At 38.2% G+C, this 17,159-nt stretch overlaps 1 protein-coding gene across 1 annotated transcript in view; it reads left to right on the forward strand.

The window, feature by feature from the left end:
• Positions 1–168: 168 nt before the first annotated feature.
• MYT1L (myelin transcription factor 1-like) overlaps positions 169–17,159 on the forward strand; it is a 307,041-nt gene continuing 290,050 nt past the window's right edge. Inside the window, exon 1 of the mRNA XM_010566718.1 lies at positions 169–696. The gene's annotated coding sequence lies outside the window, so the exon portion shown is untranslated. The remainder of the gene's footprint in view (positions 697–17,159) is intronic.

Here is a 17,159-nt window from a genome sequence, read left to right on the forward strand (position 1 = left end):
TGGGCGTGCGCGGCCGCGGCGGGCAGCTGCACCCGCGCGGCGGGGCCGGGGAAATGGATGCGCGTCGCGCTGCTTAAAGGACGCGGGCTGAGGCGGGGTAAGTCGGCAATCTGCTACGGATGCTGTTCTGCTGCAGTAATGTGGTCTCTGAGGGAACTTGGGCTTGATGCATGCTACGCTGCCGAGGCTGCTTCCTCCAGCCCGTCGCCTCTCTGCTGCTCTTAAATGGAGGTTACAGCTGATCCGTCAGCCACGGAGCTGCACGCATGCCCACCTTCTCAGCGTTCAGTGGTGGCAACTTATTAATTTCTGCCTTCGACTTCGGGCCCGTTGGTTTCCTGTCTGAAAGCATTATTACTTTTGTCCATGTGGCAAAATAATTAGCATACAGATGAGAAGGGATCCTGCTCTGAGCCTCAGTCGCAGGAGAAGATGTGCAGTGGAAAGTTGATTGGATGAATGGAGAACAAATGGTGGGCGTTCAAAAGCATTAGGAGAGTTTTGTTGTCGTGGAGCAGGTCTGTCAGTTTTCTGGGTGAATCTCGTAAGATGGAAGGCAGGGTGGCTGGTGCCGAGACGACTGCTTGACAGACTGTGGCCTACTTGAAGGCGCACGTTTGGACTGCACGCGTAGATAATTCATTTGGACTACTTTGTTTTGCAATTCTACGGCTTTCCCTTTGCTATTCCCTCAAGGTAAATATGTCCTTTTATCACCGTTGTTGTTTGCAGGGCACTTTGCTGTTGTTCACAAAGTGATGGAAAGTTCAACTCTTCGGGCAGTTAACAAAGGAATAGCTGGGGTTTGTACTTCTCCTCTTCTCCCACCCCAGCTCCTCAACACATCTCCTGTGCACAGAGCTGGAGGAGGCTGAGCAGCTCAGGGCTCGATCCTGCTCTCCCTGAAGTCAACGGGGAGTTTGACATTGCTTCCAGTGGAAACGGGATCGAGCTCTCAGTGGTTGTTGTTTTAATAACGACTGCTGGAAATGTCAGATTTCTGCTTCCTATTTTCTAGAACGATGTGGGCAGACCTGTAAAATTAGCAACTGCTGTTTCAATGAAAGCCCAGATGTGATTAGTTTTGATTGGTGTGGTATGCGTTTTCTTGGCTGAAAGGAAAAAAATGCTTATTTAACACAAACTCACCAGTAATGCTAAAACCTGAAGTTATTGATTGACAAATTACTAGTGATTCTCTCAGCTCCAAATATCTCCGTTATATATGTGTCCTTATAAAGGCTTCTTTATTGAAAGGAGAAAACAAAAGAAGAAAATAAACAAGCTATCTTTGAATTACATATTTCGTTGCCAGATAATAACACTGAGTCAGACTGGAATCCCACTTCTCGAACAGAGCATCCATTGATAGGCATTTCTTATATAATTCTGATGCTGTGTATAAAATATGGGGGGCTTTAACATTTAGTTACATTTGCTTTTTTTCGTGTGGTCATTTAGGAATGTTTTTATCCAATTTTATGATTCCTAATCTCCTTAAAAATGGTGATTTTCATTTTAACTGACCTAATTTTGAAACTGCAGTTAAGGTTGGGGTTAAGTAGAAATTATTATCTTTTAATTGTCTTTACATAGTTCTAGTGACTATTGTAAACCAGTTTAATGTATGATTTGCTTTAATTTGAGAGGTGTGGGGGTTTTGTCACCTTTAATTATGTTGTTTTGAAGAACAACAGCATACAGTTCCCAGCGATGTTTAGTTTTTACCTTTCTCCTTTTTTTTTTTCCAGTTGACATTTCAGTTTTGTGTGATAGTTTTATTTTCAAAAATTACCAAACAAATAGAAGTCTTTGTCATGTCACTCTGCAAACAAACAAACAAACAAAAAAATATTGGAACAAACTGTTAACCCTTAGTAGGCAGTTAGCAGGTACTCCTGATGATTTATCAAGGTTCTTCAAGTTTGGAATGATAAGGTTAAACTTGGTTGCTGTGGTTTGGTCTGGTGAATATATATGTTTGTTTATACTTGTTTGCAATATGACACATTTAAAAACAATTGAGAAGGCAACATAACACTCCTAACATTAGAAATACAGAATGATGTAAGACTATGCAATAAACCAGGATTTTTCACTGGGAAGAAAAGTAATTATTATTTTTTTCTGAAAACTACATTGGTTTATCAAGTGAAACAAAGAGAAGAGTAAACGATTACAATGAGTAAATGCAGAATTCGGTACATTTTAAACTAATCTAAGACTAGATTCAATTTTGTATGTATTTTACAGCCTGAACTTTCTGGAGAGTGACTGTTCCTCCCCCCCCTCCATTATTTTAACCAACAAGGGCAATAGTTAAACATTTGCAGTGGTTTCTTTGTTTTAGATTCAAATACCCAGTTATATGCCCACATTTTCAAAAAGGGCATCAGTTTTATCGTAGTAGTTCTTAGTTCATAGTATGACTTTGTTGTTTTACTCTACAGTCTTGTATCTTACATATTATAGAATTGAGCAACTGTGTGTTTGGAGACAAAGACAATTAAGAAAGAAGAGGAGCTACTTCAGTGTATTCAGAGGTGTATTCTTTCTCAAGATTTGTTAAGAACAATTTCTGAGGGTCTCTTTTTTTCTGTTCTTTTCTATTTTGTTTAACTTTTGTGTTGAACAGATGAGTAAGATATGCAAAAGAGTATTTTGATTACATACATATACATGCATACACATATGCGGCAATTTATTAGCTAGGCATAGAAACTTTGCCATTTGAATGGCAAAAAAGGTACTGTTTTGAAAACTGTTCTCCTGCACGAGTCAGGCTTTTATGTGGACTCCAAAAGAATGAAAATATAATTCCCATCCATCAGCATTTCCATGAGAGATCAGTATGGGCATTTCTTTTTAAGTGCACTGCACAAGCACATATATAAAACAAAGTTCTCTGTCTTGATCAACTGAGCACAGTCATTGTTCTGTTGAGAGATTCAGTGGTGGAAAAGTACTTTGATATTAAATACGTATACAACACTGAATATACTCATGGAAATTATGAATTTAATATCAATTTACCTGAACTTGATAAATGTTTGCATCATGTTGATCAACTTTCAGTAAAGATGTGAAGTTCTTGATACTATAGTACAAGAAAACTTTATGGCTGTAGATTACTTACTGACCTTTTCCTTCTCCACAATAGGAGTGATGAGAAATCCTAATAAGATTATCAGTGATGTTTTAAACAGAAGTGCAGCCAGATTTCTATGGAATGAAAATGGGTGCAGACCAAATAGCATCATCTTCTCCACATATCCTAGATTAAAAAGTCACAAGGAGAGCAAATCAAAGGTTTTGTAGGCTGTTGACAAAGATTATCTCTTTAGAATCCTTCACAGTATTTTGCTTTGATTAGAACCACTCTGCCTATTTTAGCCGTAGAGGAAAAAGCAGCAAACATAATGAAACTGAAGTGAAGGGGGAACGTCTTGTGTTGGGAGGGGGAGTAGGATGTGGAGACAGACAAAAACCACAATAGGATTTTTGATCCCTTAAAAGGGATCATACTTTTAGTGAGGAAAACAGTAAACATTATTATTAGATTGGATTTAAAATCCGATCTCAGATCAGATTTGCAGTGTATGTAGTAGTTCAGTATGTTTGCACTGAAGCTGCAGATGTGGAACACAGTCACCAAGTAGCGAAACTAGCCAACTTGGTTGTGGAAATAACCAAGGGCTGCAGCGCGCCCCATAAGGATCCATCAAATCAGGTCTGGTATAGAACTGTCTGATAGGTTGTAAACGTTAAGAAATCAGTGTTGCGTCTGCCAGTAGACCCTTTGGTTTGCTGAAACTCCCACCTGCCTAATGCATCTGGGCAATTGGTTTCAGAATCCAGCTTCCTTCAGGATAAATTTTATGTATCATCTTGAGGGTCCATCATAACCAAATTGATTGTAGCTCTGCACCAGGCAAACTCATAAACATCTGTAAGGTCACAGATTTTCAACCAAACCAGCATCGGGGTCTATTATTTTGTAAAGTATTAAAAGTCTACATCTCTCATACCTTAATGTCAGCATGGCATTTTTTTAATCAGGAAGTTGATTAAAAAGGGCATGGTATACTACGGATGTATGTTCACTTGGCATAACTTCAGCTGTTTCAGTCTGAACCCAGCAAGTGCTGTCCATCAGTATGTGCAGTGGTGAAGAGAATCAGTGCAAAGCAGCAATTTTTAAAAAATTATTTTCATGATAGGTTTTAAGAAGTCTGCTGTTTCATTCCTACTTTTCATGAGCGTGCTCCTGACCCCAAAGGAAAGACAGCAATGAGCTTTGGATCAGGCCTGTAATATCTTTTTGTAGAGTGATAGGCCAAACATATTTCTCATGCGGCTCCAGTAAAATCAAAAGAAAACATCTCCTCACTTTCTTATGTTTTTGTAATTCATAAGGTTGTTTACAGCCAGAATGTAAAGGAGAGTATAGTAAGCATTCAAAAGAGCCTTTAGGCTGCTCACTGAATGGCTAATTTTTTTCCCAGTCTCTCTGGTGATGTTTCACCTGCCCCCCCCCGGATAGCAATGATCATACTTACTTGAAAGGTGTAATGCCACGATATTTATATTACATATCAAAAGCTTGCTTTATTTTTCCAAGGGAAATTCCCTTTTCTCCTCTTGTCTCTAGCCAATACGGGAGGATACTACCAAGGGAATAAAATTTTATGCCTAATTTTAGTGTTCCTCTGCCTAATGTGGTGTGAATAAGTACCATGTTACAGCATTTAACCTAGTCCATCTTTGTCACTTGCTGAACAGTTCCTTGGTTCAAATAAAATAGCCAAAATGCGGAAAGAGAAGATATCCAAGGTTTGTTATGAGGATAAACTGTAGGGACTGATTGTTCTTTCTCTTGGAGTAGGTGCTCTGGCATTCCTTCCAGTGCTGCAGCAGGGCATTCTCTCGCGTAAGGAATACCCTTGAAAGGGGTTCCCCAGACCTCTTGTGACACTGTGAGTCAGTGGCTCATCCCTTTATTTCTTATCACCTTCCCCAGAATTAGTTGTTAAATCAAATGTCTTAATTTTCAGCACTGGTGATTTGGTTTAGTAACATTTTCAGAGATACTAGCAGTCCCTCTGTTGTCTGAAGAAGAAAAGGCCCACGTTTAAATATGAAACTACGTTTATAACAACTTTGCATACATCGTGGCTGTCATGTCCCATGTATAAATATTCAGGATTGTTTTTTGGGTATGTGCATATTTAGAAAGAAATAAAACTGTTACGTCATAGAAAATTATAAGGTTGAGTGCAGGGCTTTTTATTTTCTGTGTATCTTTATAGTGGTATGGTGTGTCTAAGACAAGTTGTTATGAATTCAGAATGGTATTTCTGCAGTGTCTTGGTCATGCAGCATAGTTCGATTTAAAAATCCACAAAAACAAACTCCTTGGGCTTGGAGTTGACACTACAAAGTAATGCTTGTGTTTGTTCAGCATGTGCACACACAAAGTCCATTCCATGTCTTGCCAGGAAGCACGCAGAGTTTAAGCAGGTCAAGTTAAACTATCTATTCACTCAGAGAAAATGTTGTCTGTTCCGTCAGTGGTAAGATGCCTGCACAGGTGGTATGTTATTTATTTACTAAGAGAAACAAATTTACTAAGTTCATCAAGAATTTCATAATCCTCTGACCCTTTGGCTGTGACCAGTCTGCTCCCAATCTCAAACTCCAGTTTTCATCAAATTCCATATTTCATCACATCCAGTGATGAAAAAACATTTTTCTCAACCTTTTAAAATACTCTGGGTGTTCAGATCTACCTAAGCTTAAGGGTGTTACTCTGTGTGGTGTTACTGGACCTCTGTGTTCCAGGAAAGTAGCGTACTTCAGTCCTCAGGGATAGTAGGCTCAGGCCAGGCTGCAGCATTCTCACAAGAACTGAGGTGATGTTTGGACATTGTAAATAAAAGATGCAGAGGCTGTGATGAGATGAATGAGTAACGATGCCGCGGCAGGGAAAAAGAATTAAACATTTGATGAAAAGGAAGCTGCCTGTGGAAAAGATGAGGTTCTTTTGACCAGTATACAGAATTTGATGCTAAAGAAAATTAGAACTCCATGACCATTGGACATATGACCTCAAAAAAGAGAAGAAAAAGAACCTCAGAAATGGATATGGACAAGAAGCTTATTGAAGAGGGGTACACAGAGGAGTCAGGAGGAGTACTTGGATGGAAGTTAGGAGTACTTCATGAACCCAAAGACAGCTGGAAAGGCAAAGGAAGCTCAGGTAGGTTTATTTGCATATGCTACTTCTGCTAGTCTGTCTTTTCTTTGTCTTTTTTTTTTTTTTAAACTTCCTTTCACAGCCCTAAGAACTCATCCCTTCTCTTCAATTCTTCCATCCCTCTCTTAGAATAGTGTCTAATTATAAGGGGACAGGGAACAGAGAAAATGCCTTTCAGATAGCCACTTTATTTTAAAAACACTCCCTATATGCACTGTCAATTTTAAGTTAAAAAAAAAAAAATAGACCACACCCAATATTCATAAATGTGTGCTAAATATACATAAATGTATGTGGACATGTAGAATTTTTGTGACTAAATATCAGTTCTTTGCATGCAGGAGCAAAACCAATGGCATTGAAACAGATACCTTAGTATGCCATTAAAACAGATGGGAAACACAAGACTGTTTGCAAGCAGTCTTGTAACTGGTCGCCAAAACTGTGTTTTCTGTGAATAAAACGTAGACATGTAGTATGAAACTTCAAGCAGTCCCTTGCTGTCTGAGAGGAAACCAAATTCAAAACATTTATTTTTTATTCAGGGAAGGAGAGACATTTTGGTTTTGGTTCAGAGAACCTGCTCACCGAGTTAAACAATAGCAGCTATCCATTTCCATTCATGGATTTTCAGGTTGATCTTTGCATGAACATCCCCTTTTACCTTCAGGACACTGTGAGCATTTTTCAGCATGTATTCTTTAAACTTTGAGAGTGAGTGTCTAGGAAGGCCTGTTTTACTTCTCCTTTTACAGTGTGTTACTGCCTCACCTTTATCAGCTCAGGAGAAGTGCTTGTTGCAAAAAAGCTGGTAACGTGTCTAGGTGAACTCCAGCTGCTCTGAATAACCTTCTCAGGGGTCTCTGCACTTTATGAACAGATCATTGCCTGTTCAGTCATAGTTACTGCCTTGTTTTTACAGCTGGTATATGTGGTAGTCCATACCTTGTATGCCAGCTCTTCAAAAGGTGATAAAGTAGCCATCATTGATGGACTTTCTGAACTGCCCACCATGAGGCTGACCCATTTCATATTTTATGAGAAAAAATACATGTAGGAAAAGGATGGAGATTTTTATTTGTGATGTTTCCAATCTAACAATGACTTTTTTGTTTTGTTGTTGCTTATCAGTGACCTTGGCTGAGAAGGAGCAGATGATGATTAGAAGAAAGAAAAGGAAGAAAAGGGTAGATCTTTTCCATAGGTCTCTTTGGCCTTCGTGACACAACACACTGGAGAAAAGACACACTTGAATAGTTTACCTTGAAGACGGAGCATCCTGATTTAGCAAATGCAGGCACTGCAAAGCAGTATGGAACAAAACACCCAGTCATTTCACTGCAGCAGCCACTGTGCTTCATAGATAGCTCTGCGGAGCAGGTCTCATCCCATATACCTTCTTTCTTTACCTCCTACCTGCCCAAGAGCCAGCACAGATTGCCACAGTGTTAATTGCAGCCAACTCCAGTGGAAAATAAGGGCATATGACGAGAGTGGACATATGTTAATGATTCATGCACCCTGCACTTCTTACTTGTCATTTTATATGTTGTTTGTTATGGTTAATAAATCTTTATTTTGTGAAAACTGTGCTGTATTTGTTCTGTTTAAAAAACTGATATGGAACACCCTTTTCCTATACCTGCATTTCTTGCTGAATTCAGTAAAATGTGGTTAACTTGAAATTCATTTTTTTAGCAGTCATAAGTATAGCTTACTCAAAGAGCAGAACAAGCAGATTCAAAGCAATACTGCCAGTACCACATAGCAGAGTATGCTTCTGAGGCTTCCAGAAATTGTATTCAGATTGACTCCTCTAATTGCTCTTTTGTGTTCAGAATCACCAGTCTTCCTACTGTCAGTGAAAATATCTTAATTTTTGTTTTTAGAGGGGTTTTTAATTTACCAAATACACATCAGAAGCCACTGAGCAATTCCTGTATCTTTGTTTCCAGATCTCAGGTATATCACTTAGGAACTAGGAAAGAAAAGATAGAGCAGCTTTTTGAGAATTACAGTTAATAAAGTAACTATGTTTATAAATATTGTGGTCTAGAAAACTTTGCATTACTGTATTGCAAAAGGATTCCTAAAAATGTGAGCTCTATGTAGATTTAATAATTGCACAGAAGTTAGTGAGCCATCATCACTTCATGCAACTACTCAAAAGTCTCACTTGTGTTTATGTACTTGGAAGTTAAGAGCAGTGGAAATGGGATACCTTGCTTAGGAATTTTCTTGCTTTCCTATACTTCACAAGAGGCACAGTTCTTATACCTTTGTAATAATCATGTTCGCTACAGATTTTTCAACTCCACATTGCTAACCCCTGGTAGCATCAGGGTTTACAGGTTCCCAGCGCAAGTACGCCACTAGTTTCTCAGGGTATAAATGCTTTTGATTTTGAGGCGATTCCATTGAAAGGTTGATATAAATGCAGCACACAGTTACAGGAACTGGATTACAATTGCCTGTATTTAAAAGCTTTGCTTCTGCTATTGACCATGCTAGATTTGCACCATGATTGTTCCAAGGGCTAAACATCATGAGTCTTACTGTCTTTAACCAGTTGGAGAATAATTGTACTTCACGGCAAGTTTTATTTTCTGCCTCCATCATCTACTTCTCAATTTTCTTTCTTTCTTGAAAAATCTGCTGATAAAGTTGAAACTCTGCACATGCAGGGAAAACAGGTATTACCCTATGAAAGGGACATAAGAACACTGAATTGTTCCATACATGTTTCTAATGTTGTTATAGACTTGAGTCTGGAAAACTGGAAGCATGAAAATGGGGAAATGAAGGAAGAACCAGGAGTTACCCTCCCAAAAAAGCACAAAGAAAACAGGAATTGGGGGAAGCTGAGCCTGAACTCTTAACATTCCTGAGGCAGAGTTCTGGGGTCCCACATTGCATTGCCAAGTATTTCCCTCAAAAATGTCTGCAAATTGCATTAACTATCCCAAATTCCAAAATGCTTCTGTCTAGTAGAGTCATTTATGGGGAGTATATGTATGGGCCTTCATAAGTGCCTCTATAGAGTTCAAGGGGCGTCTGGACAGTGCTCTTAGTCATACGATTTAGTTTTAGGTAGTCGCGCAAGGAGCAATGAGCTGGACTCCATGATCCCTATGGGTCCCTTCCAACTTGAGATATTCTGTGATTTAAGGTAGTGTGAGTCCTCGACAAACTGCATTCCCAAGAGCTGTTGAGTGGCACAGCTGTTACTGGGAAAGGTTTCTACTGTAGGCTGGACTTCAAAATAATCTGCTGTAGGAGAAATAGAGGCCTTTTACTTACTCATCTGTAGTATTTTGATGTAAGGATGCAAGTAAGTCAGGAGATTCCACCTGTTCCTTGTTTTGGCCAGCTGAGGGATGAAGAGAAAAAACCCTTAGAACTGGAAACTGAGAAAGCAAAATCAGTAGCTTTCCTGACAAATTTATCATTGATACATATTATGACTTTTCATATATGAGAATTACAGATTTCAGATTATAGCTTAATGTTTTTAAAGAAGAATTTTTGACCTCACGGTTAACTGTAACCCTAAAATGACTAAAAAATGTCTCAGTTAGTGTTCACACATACACTTAACTGTTATTTTTCTGCTGAAACATCAAAATGTTAGAGCCATGGTAACAGCAAAAAGAATTTGCCAGACAGCTATATTAGTACAAGGAGACAATACATTTGCATGGCTACGTTTACAGAGCCAGTGGCCTAATCCTGTTCTACTGAAGTCATTGAGAATTTCTTCAGGGGAAGAATGCATTTTGTATTAGTTTCTAGGTTTTTCAGCTGTTAACTTACTTTTCCAGTACGGCTTTCAAAGCAGTTCAATTTAAAATATAATTATTAACCCATGCTTTATCAATTGAATTCTTGATTACTTTATCATTTTGCCCAAAGGTCTGAATACTAAATTTGAGTTTGGCATGTCATTGCTGTAAGTAGTTTCTTGATCAACCATTATCTTGGCTGTGGTAAGCTTAAAAACAATCTTCCCCAAAGGTATCACACCCATGATATAAGCCAAGAAGTATTTTACTGTCCTCTCCAGAGGCAGGTTGCTGCACCTGTTTGCAGGTAGCCTGAAACACTAATGATCAAAACAGTATCAAATTGAAAGGCATAGGGTATCTGTATTCAACAACCTTTCTCTTTACTAAGCAGCATATAACTGATACGTTCATAATCGTTTGTGGTAAGATCTTGACTGCTTCTGGGAAATAATCTTCTAAATATATTCAGCTGTTGCCTCTTTTTCTTCATCTTCCTTGAAGCTTTGTTGCTTACCTTGAACTGTGGACAGAGATTTTACTCACGTAATTAAAAAAAATCTGCATGCAAATGGAGAGCATGCCATTGCTTTAAGTACATAAACTGTTATATGCATCATACAAGACAATAGGTAAGTTTGAATGCATTGCTGCAAATCTTGAGAGCCAACTACATTATATATTAATAATTGCAGATGTCTGCCAGGAACATTGGGAGGAATCTTATGCTTTAGAAAACAAGGTGTCTGTAGACAGAACATAGCAGAATAAAATCCTGATTCTTTTATGACATACTTACCTGGATGCTCATATTGAACTTCACAGGCCTATTTATCTGCTGCTCATAGGTTAAACTTAAATGTTTACAGAATTAGGGCCTAAGAATTTGAGTCAGAAATCAAGTTCACTAAAATGAAGTTTTGAGACAAAATAAATGCATATTCCCTAAAACTGGAGAACTTTTTGGGTTCTTGTTATAAAAACCTGTAAGTAGGACAATAATGGGAAAAACGTGACAATATTTCTCCTTCCAGAATGAAATAGTTTGATTTTCTGTTAGAAATGGCTTTTTTAGTATTTCCTTAACTTATGTTACAAAATAAACTACAATTAAATCCAAAATACTTTTGGTTAAATCAAATGATCAGTTGAACTCATATGACTTTACTACTGCTTGATTTGCCAAACACCTAATTTTAAATTAACAAGAATGTATAAGTTAACCTTATATGTTGAAATTTTTCTGGACCTGAAATTGGAAATATTTATGTGGTACTGTCTCCTACAAGTTTACTTACTTCAGTGGCACTGACGTCCGTGCACCCCTAAATTCTGCCTAAGCATCCTGTTTTTCCAAGTGCTCAGCAGGCACTGCTTGAAAGCCTCATGTCTGGTTAGGAGACATGAGAGTAAGGGCATTCTCTCAACGTTAGGCATCTGCGTTTGGGCCTGCGTAGTGAAAAAATTGTTTTCAACAAAATAACTGTAATCACCTGAGGTTCATTTACAGTTGTAGAGATTCTGGGTTTGTCACTGTATGGCAGAGATATAGAAAATAGATTTGGATACACCTCGTTGTGTAACATTGTGCAACTTCTTTTGTCTTGTGAAATGCTTTTGCAAATTACAGATAGCTTTGCATATAAATAAGCTGTGCGGTGCTTTGCAGTACACTGTTATCCTGATCCGTTTGCCCTTTTGCCCCTTTTTAGATCTTAGTAACAGTCATTGCATCTTTTCTAATACAAAAGATATTTTGCAAATTGTCAGTATGGCATAAGAGCAGATCTGCAAGTATTACCACTAGCATTTCTAACCCAGGCTACTCACTAATTTTAGAGGTTTTTTTTTTAAAAAACTGTTACTATGGGCCAGCAAGAAAAAGAAAGTGAGGAGGGAAAATAAGAACAGGCTCCTCTTGATGGTGGTAAATAGTATGATGTTGTTTTTTAGATCCGTGACAGATGCTACTGCTTGAAGGGATTTTGGTTTGTTGGTACCACCTGAGAAGTAATCTGTAAAAGCGTAACAGGAGTAAAGGTGTTATCTGAGTCTTTACTAGCCTTTGCCTGGTGAACTGGGTGGAGGGGTGTGAGTCCATTCTCATTTCACTCGATGAGTTTTTTCTCTTTCCTGTCATCTACTTACTTGTCAATAAGCCAGTAAGAGTATGTCTCTATCAAAATAGTCAAGTATGGGTGCAAGGTGTGCAAATACACCTGAGCTGGCTTTAATTACTCACTCTGTGCTGGAATAGCTGTAGAAGGTGCAGGGTGCTTGAGAAGATCCTCAGTGGTTTTGTTTTTTTTTTTTTTTGTTTTCTTTTATTAAAAAACTGTTAAGAGTCTGGAGCATGAAATTTTATGAGGCTGATAGACTTACCAAGATAAGCAATCCAGTTGGTTGAATAAAGCATAATTCTTGTTTCCTTCCTATTGTGTGTTTTGCAAGTAGGCTTTTTTGAGAGCAAGTTGATTATTAAGCACCTGAGATAGCATGTTATGATGAAGTGACATAAAACATTTGTACCTAATATGCCTTAATGATATGTTAAAACTGTGTATGCTGATCTAAGAATTAAAGAAGTGTAGAAGTAACAGTTTTATTTGAAAACAAAAATAAAACAGTATTTGTGACAGCAAGTCCTTGTAGTTAACAGCTCATCCAAAAGCTTATTTTGATATAGAGACCGCATTGTATATAATTTACAGGATTGTAGAGTAACTGGATTGGAAAGGATATCTGGAGGTCCAGTCCAATCCTCTTTTCAAAGGGGTTGAAATCAGGATAGAGCCATAATAAGATCCAAAGTTCAGTCTACACAATAGTGTGCAAGAATTGTGGAAGCACATGAGAGGACGTGAGAAAAAAAAGTGCATTTAAATCAGGTTCTCTAACTCTATTTAAATGTGATGATAGAGTATGCTGCTATAGCTATACTGACTTCACCCGATATTGCCATGTACAGGTAATTTTATTTCTGGCATCTCCACATGTCACTGGGAATAGAAACATCCCTAGAGCCAAGAGCTGACTCTTCTGTTGGATCAGGTGGTGAAAGGGAATCCACAACATCTGCACAGGTCAGAAGGTTGGGGGGGGAGAATGCAAGCTGAAGGCCAGTGTCACTGAAAAATAACTTAAAAAACTCACTACTTACTTTCTCTGTTCTGAAAAATCATTTGGGAAAGAAATTCTATTTTTAATCATAGAAACACATTTCTATTGCAAGTTAGAAAAGATACAGTAGGAATCAGTTCAAGACTAATGGGGAGATGCCATGGTTGGCCAATTAGGTCCTTCCCATTTTAAGTTCTTTTATAGAATCACAGAAATTAAAGTGATAAGTGTGAAAAAAGACATGATGTCCAGAGGAATGGGACAAAACAAGGATCTGTGCGCTGCAGTAAACACAACTTATAAACAAAACTGGGGTACGATGTTTCAGATTGGTTGTTTAGTAAATATTTATTTTGTGTTAAGGAATACATTGGTTTTAATATGAGTAATGACACTGTGGAATAATGAAAGCAAGTAATTTTTGTGTTTCCATAACAAAGCATCATGCTGCTGTGTCTCCTGCTTACCTTTATGCTAGTTAGTGTTGACCCTAAGCATTCTTGGATTCATGGGTCAGAGGTGAAAATGAGCAGCCTGATAAAAAAATAAAATGGAAAAAAAGTAAGATTCTATTTCCTTTGCTGTGCATAGGACACAGATAGGTTCATTTCACTTTAGAGAGGCAAAAATCCCCACTTTGGACACAGCTGGGACGTTAAGGATCAAACTCTTCTCTTTGTAGCACTAGTGTAAATTCAGCGTGTCCAGTGATTTTACTGGCTGTTTTGAAAGTATCTGGGTGTTGCTGCAAGAACTTCAATAACTTGAAAAGGACTGCAGGCCTGGCAGAATGTCAGGTGGGAACACCAACTAGAGCTACAAATTTTAATTACAAATAATATATAATTTATAGTTTAAATTCAAAATCAAAATTTGGGAGGTCCTTATAAAGAGACAGAGCTCCTTTCACAAAAAGCTCTACTTTTTATAGCAGGCCTTCAGGCACATTTCTAACTTCAAAATACTCTTAGGTTTTACATGATTTAGCAGTTTATAGAATCTTCACTCACCTTTAAGGTTTTGATATTTCTTCACATGATATCACACATGCAGTGACATCTGTTTTGCACTCATAGTCAAAATGAGATTGTTCTTAGCAATGCCAAGAAGAGGTAAAGACAGAGTCATAGGGGATAGTGAGATGTGGAATCACTTGAAGCTGTATTTTAAGGCTCTATGACTGACAAAGCAGTTGTGCTTTTTCTACAGGGACCATCTTTTTCTTGTGTGTTTTTACAGCACTTAGCACAAGGTGTTCAGTTTCATGACTTGGGCTACTAGCAAGAATAACATATGCATGTGAGACATCCTGTAGAGACAAGGCTGCTATTTTGCTGTGAGTCAAGGTCAGCTGTGGGTGAAGAACATAGTGCCAACTTGTCTGGCTAACTTGTGGGAAATAGAACTTAAACCTTGTCTCTGGCTGTGGATTTCAGAGTGAAACAATTATGGGGAAGTCTTTTAAAAAAGCAAACAATATAATTACTCTTTGTGTTCTCCATATCAGTAACTATAAAGCCAAAACCAGCAGAGATTGGTTCGTGTATTGTTATAGATATTGTATAATCATTGTATATTGATGCCATACTGCTGAACTCTCCATCATAAGTCATGTTTTACATCAGTATGTTCAAGAGAAGAATCAGCCCACTGTTGGTGAGGTAAGACATGCTATTACAATTGTAGGTGAGGCACAATTCCCATTTGCCTCAAATGCAGGTACTTAAGTGATCCTGTGCTAGGGATTGCTGAAGCTGTTTCAAACCAGGACATCTTTTTGATGTACAGTGTACCACATACTGAAGACTCAGTGTACTTTCATAATTCCAGACAACTTCAGTGGTAATCATCTTTGATTTTTGTAATGTATGGGTGTGGATCTCTGTGGCAGGCTGAAAATTCAGCAGAAGTTTTAGTTAATTATAAAATTCCTGAATATATGATTTTGCTAAAAATATTCTTGAAATGGAAGTGTAGGAATATGTCAGTCTGTAGTTACAGGCTACAGTTGTTATTCATTCTTGGAATGAGTGACACTGTTTGTTTCTTGTACCCTAGGAAAAACTATGTGTTTACTCAGGTCTATAGATAAGTAGTAGAAAAAGAAAGATTTTATCTTAAAAAGCAGAAAAAATACTTCTAGTAATGAGGTAATACAATCTGATATATTTGATGTTGCTTTGGGACAAAGGGATGGGCTAGGTGACCTTCTGAGGTCCTGTTTCCTGTGACTGCATAGCTGCAAAAGAAAACCGGAGAAATAAGAATAGAAAAAGCAATGCAAGGAAGTGAAACTAAAGGATTTGGCTATTGAATGAGGCTAATCCTGCCTTTCAACATGGAGCAGGTGGAGACTAGCTAGCTGCTGCAGATATTGGTAATGATCTAGTCACAGCAGTGTGGAACTTTGTGCAGACTAATTTATCGAGGTGCAAAGTGAAAAAAGTCTCAGCTCTGATTAATTTAAGCTTTGGCTTGGGTCAGTCTCTTAGGAAAGCAAACACTTTTGACAACTACGGAAGTTCTGTAGGGGAAAATAATGCTGTAAGACTAAAAGTCAAATTCTAATAAAAATATACACAAATTTGTACACATCTGGCAGAATTAGTTGCATCGTTGTAGCTGTGATAGTCTAGGACTATCAAAATGGACAGTTTTAGAGAGAAGGATAACTAGCTTTCATTATTTGTTTACTCTCGCTAATGTTTTTTGAAAACCAAAGCCCTTTGTTTCAGAATTGGAAGGTTCTTTTCTCTCTCGCAAGTTAATGGAAGAAGCTGTGGTTGGAAAGCATGAGAATTGTTAGCATGGTGCAATGGTCCCCCTGAGTCAATCTCCACATAAATACTAGAGCTACTTACAGTCATTGGGATCTACTGGCTGTTTAATGTTTGTATTTTGGTAGTGCCTAGGGTATCAACCAATTTAGGACTTAAGGGGAGATTTCTCAAATATGGTAAGTAAATGTCCTCTTTCCTTGTTTGCACTCAACGGATGTGGGCTGGAACTGTGAGTCTGTGGGGACTGATCTTTAAGCAGGCCGCTTCTTTCAGTTGGAACAAAGGATGACGATTTTCTTACATCCAATATTTGCGATGGGAATTTAGAGATCCAAAAGTGAAACATATCTCAGCACCTATACATGCTTGCAGTAGTGGCATAGCTCGTTGCCTGCTAGCCTGCTTTGATTACTGGTTGGGCCTCTGCTGTACATGTCCAAAGAGATTGGCAAACTCTACAGATGATAGTATTTAAAGATTGATCCTTTATTCTTTAGACAAATAGAGGAGGCAAATAGTTTGAGCTGGTGAGGAGAGAGAGGACACAAGATGGTAGCTGGCCCTGTTGAATATGTGAAAGAAAGAAGGATTTCTGCAATAGGCAGGAAGAGCTTCAGGACAAATGAAGCAATTGTTACATGAGGTAGTGTAGCGGATCCTGTGGCCAAACTGATAGCAGATAAATGTGCCTGTTTACATTGGTGATTTAGCATAGTGGTCTATTAGTGACAAGAACTCTCCTGCATAGGGTTGCTGTGCTCACTATAAGCAATTCTATGTCAAAATTGTGCCAAAACTGAGTTGCCTCAGACAATCAAACTGCTGTCATGCTGCATATGTAAATACTGCGTAAATCTTTTCCCCAGTTGTGCAATTTTTTGCATTTTGATTGGTTTCAGGAGGCTGATTGTCATTTTAAGACTGCAGCTGTTGCTGGCTAACAATGCAGGAAAAGGAAATCCTTGCATTTTTATCCCAATCAGAGTACAGGTATTTGCATATTCATATTTAAATATTTCAGGTAATTGCATTAGAAATAGAGAAAGCTGTGTATATTATTGGCTGTTATAGACCCTCTCCTATGACTGGTTCCTTTACTCAGACACCCAAAGCTGTGCCATCCAGAAAGCTCACCTATGCTTCTGGTGCTTTTTAGCTGCTTCTGGCTTGAGCAATGTGGTGGGTATGACCTGGGCAGGTAAACTCTAGGTGAAACTCTGG

This window comes from Haliaeetus leucocephalus, unplaced genomic scaffold (assembly GCF_000737465.1).
Source record: "Haliaeetus leucocephalus isolate CR32 unplaced genomic scaffold, Haliaeetus_leucocephalus-4.0 Scaffold217, whole genome shotgun sequence".
Classification (NCBI taxonomy): Eukaryota; Metazoa; Chordata; class Aves; order Accipitriformes; family Accipitridae; genus Haliaeetus; species Haliaeetus leucocephalus.